Here is a 15,848-nt window from a genome sequence, read left to right on the forward strand (position 1 = left end):
TGTGGATTTGAAATCTGGATTGTGAAACTTATTTCGATCGATTCTTTGCATGTGGTTGAAATTAATTGAAATCAATGTTAGATTAGTGCTCTATGATGAATGCTGGTTCGATCCATATAATTTTTATTGATTTCTGTGATGAAAAGTTCATGAGCATGATGAACAGCATGAATATGATGATGAATGTTCAGTTTTCGTTTCCAGATGATGCATTGATCTTCATTTGCCAGGATTTGCATGTAATTCGTGTTTGTATAGCCATGCACCAGTAACACGCTGCCACCTCACTTAATGAAACGGTGCGTTTCATTAAGTGAGCGCCACTTTTGAAATCCGCGCGTGTTCGATTCCGGATTCTAGCATTCTTCATTTGGCTTTTTGACATTATTTCCAATTTCATCTTCCATGTTACATGCTTCCTTCCATGCATTTTTTATTTTTCTTTCACAATCAAAAAATCATAACTCTCTCAATAATCATCCAATTGACATGCAATTTTTTGTGGAATGTTCCTCATCATGTCCTTTATTTTTTGATGATTTTTAATAAATTTGTGCACGGTTGGAAAAAATAATTGCCTAGGGTTTGTTTTCATATGCCATTTGTTGCACCATGCTTACTATTTTGATCATGAAATGATGATGCTTAATTGGAAATTCTTGAGATTTTACATGTGTGTTCTAGACTCATTCCTGGTCATTTTGGTATATGGTTTGTGATTTTTGCATTCCTGGATTATGAAATATGACCTGATCATTAGAGGTGTGACAATTTGTGTCACACCATTTCTTGTGCAACTTCATGATTTTTGTTACCATGCCATATGAACTCAAAATGACCTGAATTTTTGCATGTTGGATCTTCTGGATGTTAAGTTTGAATGTGAAGTTTTATGGATTTTTTGAGTGCATTTCCAATTTGATTGAGATTTTCTCCCCTGTTTGACCAATTGTTGACTTCTTATGAGACATGATTTCATTTGATTTGTGAAATTCTTGTTGTTAATTGGATGAACTTGAAATTTGGCATGAGTATTATAGACATCTTGAAGTTTGCCATGGCTTTGGTTTCATTCATTTATCATGTTTGGTTGCTGTTTTATGATTGCTTGAAGTTGATGCATGTTTTGGTGCTTTGTATGAGCTTGTTTGAACTTGTGTTGACTTCATGAATTTCATTGACTTACTTCCCTTGGTCCAAATGACTTGAAATTTGGTATGATTGTCATGTTAGGAATGCTGTTTTACCATGAATGTTTTGGGGATTTATTGAAATGTTTGTGAGTTGATTTGAGTTGGATCTTTCTGTTTGGTCCAATGAGGTTCTAAATTGCATGCTTTGTACTCTTTACCTCATGAAATGATAATGATGAATGATGTGAACATGAGACCAATTGGATTTGATTCTTGATTGTTTGATCTTGATTTTTGATAAGTTTCATGTTCTGTTTTGGTTTTTTGCTCTCATTTTGACCCTAGTCTTGTACTAGTGGTTTGTACTCTCACATTTTGAGCTTTGTTTCAGGTTAAAAGCACAATTTGCTTATGCTTGATGATGTGCCCTCAATTGGAGTTGGCTTGTTGCTTGTTTATGACTAACTTTGAATTTGTTTTGTAAGTTTTGAAACTTGAGTTTGTGCCATGTGGCTTGCACCTTTGTGCATTGACTGTTGTTTGACTGTATAGTTAATTGTTGACCATTGTCTGTTTGCTTATTGTTTGAGCTGAGTACTGATTATATTGGATTGATTTCAGGTACCTTAGTTGCTATAGTTCCCTTGTGAACTTGCTTTTGCTTTGCTTGCTAGCTTGAGCATTGAGGTATATTGATCTCTTCTCCATGTAGTCTGGAAGACCTGGCCTGTTACTTGGCCAGACACTTGTCTGAAGTCCTCCTTAAGAGGCAATGTTTGTGCTTGTTTATTTTTGTCCCCAAGCAGGAAAAGACCTTTGATAAGGCAATTGGCAGACACAAGAGATGTGCAATCCATCTCCTGCTATTCTGTTGAGTCGTCCCTTGGCTCACATCACATGTTGGCGCCTTGTGGACATTAACCCCAAGATCTATGTTGAGTCAGTGTCATAAGTGTAGAAGGGTTCCCACTTTCTGAACCCACACTTCATTGTCTGAAGCTCTCCCAGGCCAGGGATAAGAGCTGTGAAGTCTCATCTTCACTCACCTTTCATCAGCTTCACCCTAACTCTCAATGTTAGGGTTAAGAGCTAACATCACCCTGATACAGTTGGCTTGCTCTTGCAGCCTAACCTTTGTTTGAGCCCCACTTGGTGTGTATATAGTGTGTGCTATCTGTGATTGTCTGCTTTGCTTTTGCCTGTGCTTAGGTTTAGCTTGCTCCCTGTGCAAGTTAGCTAGAAACCTTGACTTAGGGATGATTTTGCATGATAACATCTAGGCTCGAGTCGTAGTCTCCCTAGTTGTGTCTCCCTCTGTTATCTGGTTAGGCTAGTCCTGTGTCCATGCGTAGGGGAACTACGTCGCCCTGATCCTCATACCAGATGAGGTACGTAGGCAGGAGATGAGCAGATCTCTCCGGGCCCCCTTTTGTTTTGTCTTTTGTGTGTGTCAGGAGATGGATGTAAGCCCAACGATTGGCATTCCGTATCCTCTTGTTGTGTGCTTGGAAGCTGATGTAAGTCCAGCGATTGGCATTCGGGTTCCAGTGTGGATGCGTTTGGTTCGGAAGCTGATATAAGCCCAGCGATTGGCATTCGGGTTCCATGTCTGCCCGTGTTTGTGTGGTTTTGTTTGGCGTGCGTGAGCCGAGCTACGGATGCTCTGATTCTTCTTAGTCCAAGAAGATACGTATGCATAGGATGCGACATCCTAGCGAGCATGTTTTCCCCCAGTCCGAACTACTTAGACTCTGATGTGTATGTTTGATAGACTAAGTAGGCCCAGGATGCGATATCCTGCCGAGTCAGTCTTGTTTGTTTTCTTATGTCTCTTTCAGCCGATGTTTGTGTTCGAGCAGTGTTTTAGCAACCATTTCCCTTCCTTTAGTGCGTGGATCCCGTCGAGTACGACGGATGCGTAGGGGTGCTAATACCTTCCCTTCGCATAACCGACTCCCGATCCCATTCTCTTTGGTCGCGAGACCATGCTTTTTCCAGGTTTACTTCGAGCGTTTCCTTTCCCTCTTTTGGGATAAATAACGCACGGTGGCGGCTCTGTTGTTTCGTTTTCCCGCCGGTTTTTCGCGTAATGCGACAGCTGGCGACTCTGCTGGGGACAAAGAGAAGTTGACCTCTTGCTGGTCCATCTTCCCTAAGCGAGTCTCTCCTAGCGCTCTCTAGGTTAGGGTTTTGGTTGCTATTTGTTGTTATTTATTGCATTCATGATTATTATGTTGTATATATGTGCATATCTATTTGCATGCATCATACTGTCATTGAGCTGTCTTCTGTACAGGTGGTTCCTCTGTTTGGGGTGGGTGTTCTGAGTGGGGCTAAAACCCAGGCCCGAGTATACACTTAGGATTAGTGTGGTCTCAGGTTGCCTTTCATGTTAGGTCAACATGATCTTGGCGACTTGACATACCACAAGCCGGACGAGGTTCTTTTGAGGGAGCTTTTCCTTTGTGGAGTATCCACTTTGGTTGAGTGACTTCATCTGAACTATTGACTTCGGTGACCGATCTTTCCCGGACCTTCGGTTGAGACGATCTTAAGAGAGCTACAACGGCACACCCGAAAGGGCAAACCCATTGAGTATCTTTGCCCGATTGTCGAGACCCTTGTCCGCCTTAGGATGACCTGATTAGAATTCACCTGTGAGGGGAGGGTTTGATCCTTGCAAGTACAGGTTTCTGCCAGTGATGATGTGTTGATGATCTCAAGTAGGATTTATGGATCTTTTTTTTGAGACGCCGGAGGTTTGATCCTGGTATTGATCGGAGGGTTCCGTTTATTTCGGATCTCTGGGCTGAATTTGAGGATGCTCAGATGTGGATATGGTTCAGTTGACTTGGGTTTAGATGACTTTGGGTTTCAGATGAATTTGTGGTTCCAAGTTCAAGCCGAAGCTTCGATCCTGTGCCGCGTGATACTCAGCCGACCAGTCATGGCTCCATCATTTGCATCATAGCATGTTTATTTTCGAAAAAAAGAAGAAAAATGTATGATAATGCATGAAAAAAGTTAACCTGCATACACATCACGCACATCATACACATATCATTTTGCATAATAGGTGTTCTCGTTCCCGACTTCTCACTCCGGTTCCTGTGTCAGGCAGGATAGCTGATCGAAGACCGCACCAGTATTCAACCAGACTCAATCAACAGCGAAGTATGGATCAGGTTCAGAATGAGTTGGCTGAGATAAGGGCGAACATGGCCCAGTTTATGACAATGATGCAAGGGGTTGCTCAAGGTCAGGAGGAGCTTCGAGCTTTGGTTCAGAGACAAGAGACGGTTATTCAGGCGTCTAACCGTGGTTCACCTGCTGGTATCCCTGTGCCTGAGAATGTTTCTGCTGCTCCCGTCCATGACTATGCCATGGGGGATGAGTTAAGAGGAATAAGGATCAATGGACAGCCTCTTGCTGCTGAGACTGTCAATGTCAGAGCTACCCGGGCTCCGGTTCGTCATCCAGCTCCTATTGTCGACAGACAAGAGGACATGTTCACACTGTTGAGTGAAGATGACGGTGATGTGGGAAGAGTTGAGGATAGGGATCGGAAGGTGGATGCCCTGGCAGAGAAAATCAGAGCAATGGAGTGCCAGAATTCTCTTGGTTTCGATGTGACCAATATGGGGTTGGTCGAAGGTTTGAGAATCCCATACAAATTCAAAGCACCTTCTTTTGATAAGTACAACCGTACTTCCTGCCCTCGCACCCACGTGCAGGCTTATTATCGGAAAATCTCTGCTTACACCGATGATGAAAAGATGTGGATGTACTTTTTCCAAGATAGTCTATCTGGGGCTTCTTTGGACTGGTACGTGGAATTGAAGAGAGATTCGATCCGATGCTGGAGGGATCTGGGGGAAGCCTTCTTAAGGCAATATAAGCACAATATGGATATGGCACCGAGCCGGACCCAGCTGCAGAGTCTTTGCCAGAAATCCGGTGAAAGTTTCAAGGAGTACGCCCAGAGGTGGCGTGAGCTGGCTGCGAGAGTCCAACCCCCTATGCTGGAAAGGGAGTTGACTGACATGTTTATCAGTACTCTTCAAGGTGTGTTTATGGACCGAATGGGGAGTTGCCCATTTGGAAGCTTTTCTGACGTGGTCATATGCGGAGAGAGGACTGAGAGTTTGATCAAAGCTGGAAAGATCAATGATACTAGTTCCTCATCGTCCAAGAAACCTTTTTCTGGGGCACCTCGCCGAAGAGAGGGTGAGACTAATGCTGTTCAACACCGCCGGGTTCAGAACAGAAATCAGTACCGTCAGGTTGCTGCAGTGACCATTCCTGCACCTCAACAACGTCAACAACCGCAACAACAGAGAGTCCAACAACAGATACCACAACAACAACAACAACAACAACAACAACGTCCATATCAGCCGAGGCAGCGGATGCCTGATAGAATTTTCGACCCGCTTCCCATGACCTACGCTGAGTTACTGCCTGAGTTGCTCAGACTAGGGTTCGTGGAATTGAGGACTATGGCGCCGTTGACAAAAATACCACCTGGGTATGATGCCAACGTGCGTTGTGACTTTCATTCTGGTGCGCCGGGACACCATATAGAGAACTGCAGGGCTTTCCACCATAAAGTCCAGGACTTGATTGATGCTAAGACTATCAATTTCGCTCCTGTACCGAATGTTGTAAACAATCCTATGCCTGCGCATGGTGCTCACCGGGTGAACTGTGTTGAAGGGGTTGAAGCTGAAGATCTTGTTGTCAGTATGGATGAGATTCAGACTCCTTTGTTGACTGTAAAGGGCCGTTTGTTGAGTGGTGGTGTGCACCCGGGCTGTGATGAAAGTTGTTTGGGCTGTGCAGAGACAGACAATGGTTGTGAGCAATTGCGGGCCGGTATTCAGAAGCTGATAGATGAGGGTTGTGTCCAGTTTGGCCGGGCTGATAATAGAGATCGTGGGGCAGTGTCAACTGTCACTATATTTTTCAAACTGTCTGAAGGACGTGGGCCGAGGACTGTTGGTAGTGTGCCTACAACAAGTGGTAATCCAGTTACCATCTCTGCACCAGTTTTTGCCAATAATCCAACAACGATTGTCGCTCCGGTCAGAAGGGCTGTGGACAGTAGGGCTGTACCCTGGAAGTATGACAACGCCTACCGAAGCAACAGAAGGGCTGAGAATTGGGTCAGGCCATCGAATCAAGCGCCTGTAACAATCGGTGTACCAGTTAGTAGAACTCCCGCAGTTGTGAGTCCAGTTGTGGACAATGTTGGTGGTCCGGGAGGTTTTACTAGAAGTGGACGACTGTTTGCTCCCCAACCGGTGAGGGATGCCAGCGCTGAGGCATCTGCTAGAGCAAAGGGCAAACAGGCCGTGGTTGATGAAGAACCTACTCAGACAAATGTGCCTGGTGGCTCGTTTGAAAAGGACATAGAGGAATTTATGCGAATCATTAAGAAGAGTGACTACAAGATCGTAGATCAACTCAACCAAACTCCCTCCAAAATCTCTATTCTTTCTCTCCTGCTGTGCTCTGAGGCACATCGCAATGCCTTGCTGAAAATGTTGAATATGGCGTATGTGCCTCAAGAGATCTCCGTCAACCAGCTAGAAGGTGTAATCGCCAATGTGAGCACCAGACACGGCTTGGGGTTAACTGATCTTGATCTGACGCCTGAAGGGCGAAACCATAACAAGGCCTTGCATATCACGATGGAGTGCAAGGGTGCTGTATTGTCTCATGTATTGGTAGACACGGGTTCTTCTCTGAATGTCTTGCCCAAGCAAATTCTGAAGAAGATATCTGTTGAAGGGGTTGTGCTTACTCCTAGTGACCTGATTGTGAGGGCATTTGATGGATCCAAGCGTTCTGTCTTTGGGGAAGTTACATTGCCTGTGAAGATAGGTCCAGAGGTGTTCGACATCATCTTCTATGTCATGGACATTCAGCCCGCCTACAGTTGCTTGTTGGGGCGTCCATGGATCCATGCAGCAGGGGCAGTCTCATCGACTCTCCATCAGAAGCTCAAATATGTCTGGAACGGTCAGATTGTGACCGTGTGTGGCGAAGAAGATATCTTGGTGAGTCATCTGTCCTCGTTCAAGTATGTCGAGGTGGATGGCGAGATCCAAGAAACTTTGTGCCAGGCATTTGAGACGGTTGCTCTCGAAGGGGTGGCGTGTGCTGATCAGAGAAGGCCGGGTGCTTCGATTGCTTCGTACAAGCAGGCCAAAGAGGTTGTTGACTCTGGTAGAGCTGAAGGCTGGGGCAAGATGGTGGACTTGTCGGTTAAAGAAGATAAATTTGGCATTGGTTATGAGCCTCTCCAAGCAGAGCAGGGTATGCCAGCAGGTCCGAGTACCTTTACCAGCGCTGGGCTGATGAATCACGGTGACGTCTTTGCAGCTGATGTTGAAGACTGTGACAGTGATTATGATCTCGACTGCTGGGTTCGCCCGTGTGCACCAGGGGAGCAGATCAACAACTGGACAACAGAGGATGTAGTCCAAGTTACTCTTCAAACAGAGTAATTTTCTTTTGTTTTTTCATTCTGCACAAAACCCTACGTCCTGCCCAAGACGTAGTGGTTCATTGTAGGGCCACATCATGTTTTACAATTTTTATCATTAATAAAGGACGTTTTGCAAACAATTTTGTGATCCATGTCTTTCTATTTTTGTTCTCATTTTCAAAAAAATAAAAATGGCAATGTTTTTGTTTTTGTGACTTTATTGAACTCTTTTTCTAAAACAAAGCATTAAACATGCAGAAGTGATTTCACGGCATCTACTATGAACAGTTCTGTTATGGCTCAGTATGATTTCAATAATCCCATCTACCAAGCTGAAGAGGAGAGTGAGGAAGAGTGTGAGCTCCCGAAAGAATTGGCTAGATTGTTGAAGCAAGAGGAAAGGGTCATCCAACCTCATCAGGAAGAGTTGGAGATTGTGAATCTTGGTACTGAGGACGCCCGAAAGGATATTAAGATCGGGGCTGCTTTGAAGCCAGAGGTCAAGAGCAGGTTGATTGAGATGCTGAGAGAGTATGTTGAGATATTTGCCTGGTCTTATCAAGATATGCCTGGGCTGAATACTGATATTGTGGTTCATAGACTACCTCTCAGAGATGATTGTCCTTCGGTCAAGCAGAAGCTTCGTAGAACGAGTCCTGATATGGCAGTGAAAATCAAGGAAGAGGTTCAGAAGCAGTTCGATGCGGGTTTCTTGTCAGTAACAACTTATCCCCCGTGGGTGGCCAACATCGTTCCAGTGCCGAAGAAGGATGGCAAAGTCAGAATGTGTGTCGACTACCGGGATTTGAATAGAGCGAGTTCGAAAGATGATTTCCCATTACCTCACATTGATGTATTGGTGGATAATACGGCTCAATCCTCAGTATTCTCTTTCATGGATGGTTTCTCGGGCTATAATCAGATTAAGATGGCGCCAGAGGACATGGAAAAGACGACATTCATTACACCTTGGGGCACGTTCTGCTATAAGGTGATGCCATTTGGGCTGAAGAATGCCGGTGCTACCTATCAGAGGGCTATGACGACTCTCTTTCATGACATGATGCACAAAGAGATTGAAGTGTACGTGGATGATATGATCGCGAAGTCGCAGACAGAAGAGGAACACCTGGTTAATTTGCAGAAGTTGTTTGACAGATTGGTCAAGTTCAAACTGAGGCTGAACCCAAACAAGTGTACGTTTGGAGTGAGATCTGGGAAGCTGTTAGGCTTCATTGTCAGTGAGAAAGGGATTGAGGTTGATCCAGCAAAAGTCAAAGCTATTCAAGAAATGCCTGAACCGAAAACTGAAAAGCAGGTTCGTGGGTTTTTAGGGAGATTGAACTACATTGCAAGGTTTGTATCTCACCTAACTGCCACGTGTGAACCGATATTTAAATTGCTTAGAAAGAATCAAGCAATCAGGTGGAATGATGACTGTCAGAAAGATTTTGACAAGATAAAAGAATATTTACAGAAACCTCCAATCCTGATTCCTCCAGTTCCTGGGAGACCGCTGATAATGTACCTGTCAGTAACCGAGCATTCGATGGGGTGTGTATTGGGACAACATGACGAGTCTGGTCGAAAAGAGCATGCCATATACTACCTTAGCAAAAAGTTTACCGACTGTGAAATCAAATATTCACAGCTTGAGAAAACTTGCTGTGCTTTGGCCTGGGCTGCTCGCCGACTGAGACAGTATATGTTGAACCATACTACCTTGTTGATTTCTAAGATGGATCCAGTAAAATACATCTTTGAGAAGCCGGCTCTCACCGGACGTGTTGCCCGTTGGCAGATGATCTTAACAGAGTATGATATCCAGTACACGTCTCAGAAGGCTATCAAAGGTAGTGTTTTGTCAGACTATCTCGCCGAGCAACCGATTGATGATTATCAGCCTATGATGTTTGAATTCCCTGATGAAGACATCATGTACTTGAAGATGAAAGACTGTGAAGAGCCTCTTGTCGAGGAAGGACCGAATCCTGATGACAAGTGGACAATGATGTTTGATGGGGCTGTGAATGTGAATGGTAATGGTGTTGGTGTAGTGTTGATCAATCCGAAAGGTGCTCATATACCCTTTTCTGCCAGATTGACTTTTGACGTCACCAACAATGAAGCTGAGTATGAGGCTTGTATCATGGGGATAGAAGAAGCCATTGATCTGAGGATCAAAACTCTTGACATATTTGGAGATTCTGCTCTAGTGATCAATCAGGTCAATGGAGATTGGAATACGAACCAGCCGCATTTGATTCCGTATCGATATTACACCAGAAGAATACTGACGTTCTTCAAGAAGGTGAAGTTGTATCATGTCCCGCGGGATGAGAATCAGATGGCTGATGCTTTGGCTACTTTATCCTCTATGATAAAAGTTCATTGGTGGAATCATGTGCCACATGTTGCGGTGAATCGACTCGAGAGGCCTGCGTATGTGTTTGTAGCCGAGTCTGTTGTGATTGATGAGAAGCCGTGGTACTATGATATCAAGGACTTCCTCAAAAGTCAGGAGTACCTTGAAGGTGCGTCAAAGAATGACAAGAAAACCCTGAGAAGGCTAGCTGGAAGCTTTTATTTGAATCAGGATGATGTGCTGTATAAGAGGAACTTTGACATGGTCTTGCTCAGATGCGTGGATAGACACGAAGCAGACATGTTAATGCAAGAAGTGCATGAGGGTTCGTTTGGTACCCATGCTGGTGGTCATGCAATGTCGAAGAAATTGTTGAGAGCCGGTTATTACTGGATGACTATGGAATCCGACTGTTTCAAGTACGCTCGGAAGTGCCATAAGTGTCAAATTTATGCTGATAAGGTGCATGTACCACCAAGCCCGTTGAATGTCATGAACTCGCCTTGGCCGTTCGCCATGTGGGGCATTGATATGATAGGGAAGATTGAGCCTACTGCTTCGAATGGACATCGCTTCATCTTGGTTGTGATTGACTACTTCACCAAATGGGTGGAAGCAGCTTCGTATCCTAACGTTACCAAACAAGTGGTTGCCCGGTTCATCAAGAAAGAAATCATCTGTCGTTATGGAGTTCCTGAGAGAATCATCACTGACAATGGTTCGAATCTCAATAACAAGATGATGAAAGAGCTTTGTAAAGATTTCAAGATTGAACATCACAATTCTTCTCCTTACAGACCAAAGATGAATGGTGCTGTAGAGGCGGCAAACAAGAATATCAAGAAGATTGTGCAGAAGATGGTCGTGACGTACAAAGATTGGCATGAGATGCTGCCTTTCGCTTTACATGGGTACCGTACCTCAGTACGTACGTCGACCGGGGCAACCCCGTACTCCCTTGTGTATGGTATGGAAGCAGTCCTACCAGTTGAGGTGGAGATCCCTTCTCTGAGGGTTTTGTTAGATGTCAAGCTGGACGAAGCCGAGTGGATTCGAACAAGGTTTAATGAGTTGAGCCTTATCGAAGAGAGACGGCTAGCAGCTGTGTGCCATGGGCAGTTATATCAGAGAAGGATGAAGCGAGCCTTTGACCAGAAAGTGCGTCCTCGAAGCTATCAAATTGGTGATCTAGTTTTGAAGAGGATCCTTCCTCCCGGTACAAATCCAAATCAAAACAGAAAAGCATCCAATGATCATGAATTTTTTTATACAAGCTTATCATGTTAAGAATGAACATCATGCGAAACATTAGGCCCAGAAGAGATCAAATGACATGTAAATGAAAATGCACAAGTGCAACATCAAATATGTGACACAAATTGTCACACCATATGTTCATGTGTTCAAAACAGTGATGGAATATGATAAAAATCTCAAACCAAAGCCAAAAAATCACATCACATGTTAGGGTCAAGCATACCAAATTTCAAGTCAATGGGATAAACCATGAGCATTTTACAATCAAATGAATGCAACATATCAATATGGCATCATGTTCAATCAATAAATCACCATTAAAAATCCAGAACCAGACAATTCATGAAATTAATGCTAAAAAGTAATAGACATCAAAACAAGAATGTGGAAAAAAGTTTGGATCAAATTGGATAATCCTACTATTTTTAATGAATTTTAGAAGTTGATGAACAAAATGAAATAAAATGAAAATCATGTGAAAAATGAAATGTGAATTAGAATTGAAAAGTGCATATGCCAAGTATTGAACACATGTGTTAGAGGTCAAAGGCGCTTAATGGAAAAACAAATGGAAATCAGGAAAATGCCTGCGCCAGGGATCGAGCTCAGGTCTTGGAGGTTCAAAGCGCTAATTGAAACGCATCGTTTCAATCCAGTTGAGAAATTAAATGGAATTTTCAAAATGTTCGTGCCAGGGATCGAACACAGGACTTGGAGGTTACAAGCGCGCTCAAGTAAAATTAAAACAAATATGCAAGGCGAAGGTATCGAACTGAGGTTTGGAAGGTTCATGGCGCGCACAATTGAAACCCTAAGGCGCTGAACCAGACGGCCGGAATAGTGATTCCGGTCGTCTTCTCCGGTCACACGCCGGTGGAGGTTCATCATTTTTTTCCAGAAATGCGCGAAAATGATACCGTTCGAAAGGTCTTGTTATGAGGAACATGAATCTATGATCATCTAAGCCTAGAACTCCATGGATTGAGCAGATCGAACAGAAACATATTGAGTATCAAAATTTGAAATCCACATATCTCACTCAATACTTAACCAAATCACGATCTAACTATATTAGAATCATCAGCACAACAAGACCTACAAGTTCATGACAAGAAATTGGAGAAATAAGCTGGTCGAATTTCCACTTACTTGATGTGCAGTGTGATGAATTCGTGGTTTCCAGCTTCCAAAACATCCAGATCTTCTTCCTTTGATCTCTAATGAAGCTTTATCTGCAAATTACCACTTGACACGACCTAAATCAAGCTCAATTTGAAGCTTCCATTAATGTATTCAAGCTCTTGGCATGCTCGAATTTGAACTGAATTCCACCAAATAAACGTTGAATCTTGCTCAATAGCACTCCATAATCATGATTATGCAAGGAAATTCAAGAATTATGTGAAGAAATTTGAAAATTGAAGAGAGAGAAATTTGAGGGGGAAATGAGATTTTTTATCCAAATTCTGTTATTCCCCTTAAAATATGATTAAGATTTGGCTTATATACTCTGTGTTAATCATGCTGAAATGGAGATTAGGCCTTGGTTAATTGTGATTAAGAGAAAATAAGGTGCATGGCAAATTTGGCAAGTGTGCTTAGCATGAGCATTGTGCACGTGAACAGTGCCATGCTAAGCTTCAAATCCACTTAAAATCCTTCAATAAACAACATAGGATTGGTATTTTGCTCATGTGATTCACCAAATTCAAATTATCCAATTACCCTCCAAAATGCACTTGTATGGACACTTGATCATGTGAGCTTCTTTCATGCAAGGCAATAGTTGATTTGGAAAGTGTTGGTCACAAGGAGCATTTTGCAAAAAGAGTGGTTTAATTTGGAGTTTTGAATCAAAAGTTATGCCATGTTGAACTTCCATGTACACTTTGTGATCATTTGGCCATAACTTCTCAACCAAACATCAGATGATCATGATATAGGACTTTTTAAAAAGAGGAGAGAACGATCTTCAACTTTCGTGTTGACCAAAAATCTATTTGAAGCTTCTTTGATGTTGGAAAGTCAAGTTGAATGTGATCCAAAAACTTGCCATTTTTGGAAACTTTGAATTACAGGTCACTTTCCATTTTTGGAAACTTTTGATTTGGCTTCAAAAATCTTCAAGATCAATGTTTGTCATGATGAATAGGCCTTGTATGAACATGAATGAGATGCTTCTACTCACTTCCCCAACTCAAAGCCCTCAATTGACTGTACAGTTGACTTTTATGGTCCTCAGATGACCTGGAAATGCACTTTTGAATTTGGGCCTCTACCACTTGGTAAAGTTGCTTCAAAATGAACCCTAGCTCATATAAGCTCTTTAGAATAATCATGTGGCCTTCATCCCAAGGAAAAACTTGCTCTTCTGCACAAAGGATCCTCTTGATGCCAAATCTTATTGATATGATGCAATGCAACATGGAATGATAAATGACCTAAAAAATGAATGAATGCATGAATGAGTGAGGGCAAATTTGAGGTGCTACAGCTGCCCCTATTCAATCAACTGAGAACCTGAACGGATGAAAGCAACGACTATCAGACCTTCAAAGTAAACAGGGATTGAATACCAAAAGAACCGGAGAATTTGCACTCCGATAGGTGACGAATCAAGGAAAGCGAGGCCATTTACCGATGGCGGCTAGGGAATAAAATTGATATTTACCGATATCAAATAAAGCGAGGCCATTTACCGATGGCGGCTTCAAAACAAGATTGATATTTACCGATATCAAAGAAAGCGGGGCCATTTACCGATGGCGGCTTCACTGGGGAGGAACAACATGCTTACAATGGAAACAAGACCAACCATTTACCGATGACTCTACTGAGGAATTGATATTTACCGATATCAAAGAAAACGCTTCACGACCAGACATTTACCGATGACTGGGAAGGGACTCGATGTTTACCGACATCGAACAATGATGTTTAGGAAGCGAAACAAGACCAGACATTTACCGATGACTGGGAAGAAAGGATACACGACCAGACCTTTACCGATGACTGGGAAGAAAGGATACATGACCAGACATTTACCGATGACTAGGAAGACACTCGATGTTTACCGACACCGAAAGATGATGTGTACAGACACCAAGGAAAGAAATACACTTATGATACGAAACCACTTACCGATGGTTGATATGAAATACTCGATATTTACGGATAGTGAATATGGTGGGGAATCTTAGACGACTAAACCATTTACCGATGGTTAACATGCGACCGATGTTTACCGACATCGAAAAGAAAGGACACACACGGGTGTTGACAGAACAATTTTTTTTTGTAGACACCATAAGAGGTATGCCATTTACTGATGGCCAACGATTGGGATTCGATGTTTACCGACATCGAAAGATGATGTTTACCGACATCAAAGAAAACAGACATTACATGGATCAACACGACACTTACCGGTATCGCAAGGATGACATTTACATATGTCAAAACAAAGCAGACGCTTGCCGGGGACTAAACCGGGGAGATAATCAAGCTTTCCTTTCACGGACTGGTGAAGAAATAAATCTCTCTGGGGATCATCGATTCTGAATGCTGCCAACAGCAACTGCTGCAAATGTGCCATACAGATGTTGAAAAATGATCCGTCTCTGCTTGGGAAATGATCCAATCTGGTTTAACACATGTATGTATATGCTTGAGTTTTCTATGGCGTAATGCTCCACATTGTATGGAAATGTTACGCGATTTGAAAATGCGAATGCAAATGATGATTACTATATGCAAGATGCAAAAGGGAGGAAAACCCCTGTTGGGAAAGCAAACGATCATTTTACTGAGCACTCGATTCTGACTCGATATTCCAACTCTGTGGGGACACACAACGATTTTGCTGAGGATACTTACTGATCTGACATTCTCGGAACGGCAGAGAAACCAACTTAACTGGGGAATCACTTGTTGGGAAAACACCAACCTCTCGACCAGGCTGGGGAAAAGCACTGTTGCTGGGGGAAGGATAATCCTCACTGGGGACGACCTCCACTGAACCCGATCTGCTTGGGGATTTTACTGGGGAAAAACTACCAACGCACACCTCCGTTGGGGAAACAACAACCTTCAGACTTGCTGGAGAAATAACACTCTCAACCTTGCTAGGGGAAACAGCAAACTCCAAGCCTGGCTGCTGAGGGAAACACCGGTCTAGAAACTGCTGGGGAGACAAGTTCTGAACTTGCTTTAGACGACCCAACTTCTTACACTACTGGTCAGTGTTGAAACAACAGGGTCTTCCTTCGAACAAACTGTGGCTCATCTGCGCTAGCCAGTAATCAAAGATAGTAACCTGCAAAACAGTACGACATACATGCCCCAGGGGATCGCATGGACAAGATATACTCAAGTGTACTCAACATTCAAAATGATTTTCAAATGTTTTATCTTTCCGCACATCAATGTCTAGCCTTCATGTTTTTAGATGCAATGTTTATCAAAAATTCGGATGTTTTTTGCAAACAAAATAGTAAAATAAAAAATAAGAGAACAATTTGACTGAACAACGACTTTTATTGATTGAAAATGGCCTATAAAGGCAAATACATCAGGAAGCAATTCCTAGGAAGAGGTAATT

The sequence above is a fragment of the Lathyrus oleraceus genome, chromosome 5 (genome assembly GCF_024323335.1).
Source record: "Lathyrus oleraceus cultivar Zhongwan6 chromosome 5, CAAS_Psat_ZW6_1.0, whole genome shotgun sequence".
Taxonomy (NCBI): domain Eukaryota; kingdom Viridiplantae; phylum Streptophyta; class Magnoliopsida; order Fabales; family Fabaceae; genus Lathyrus; species Lathyrus oleraceus.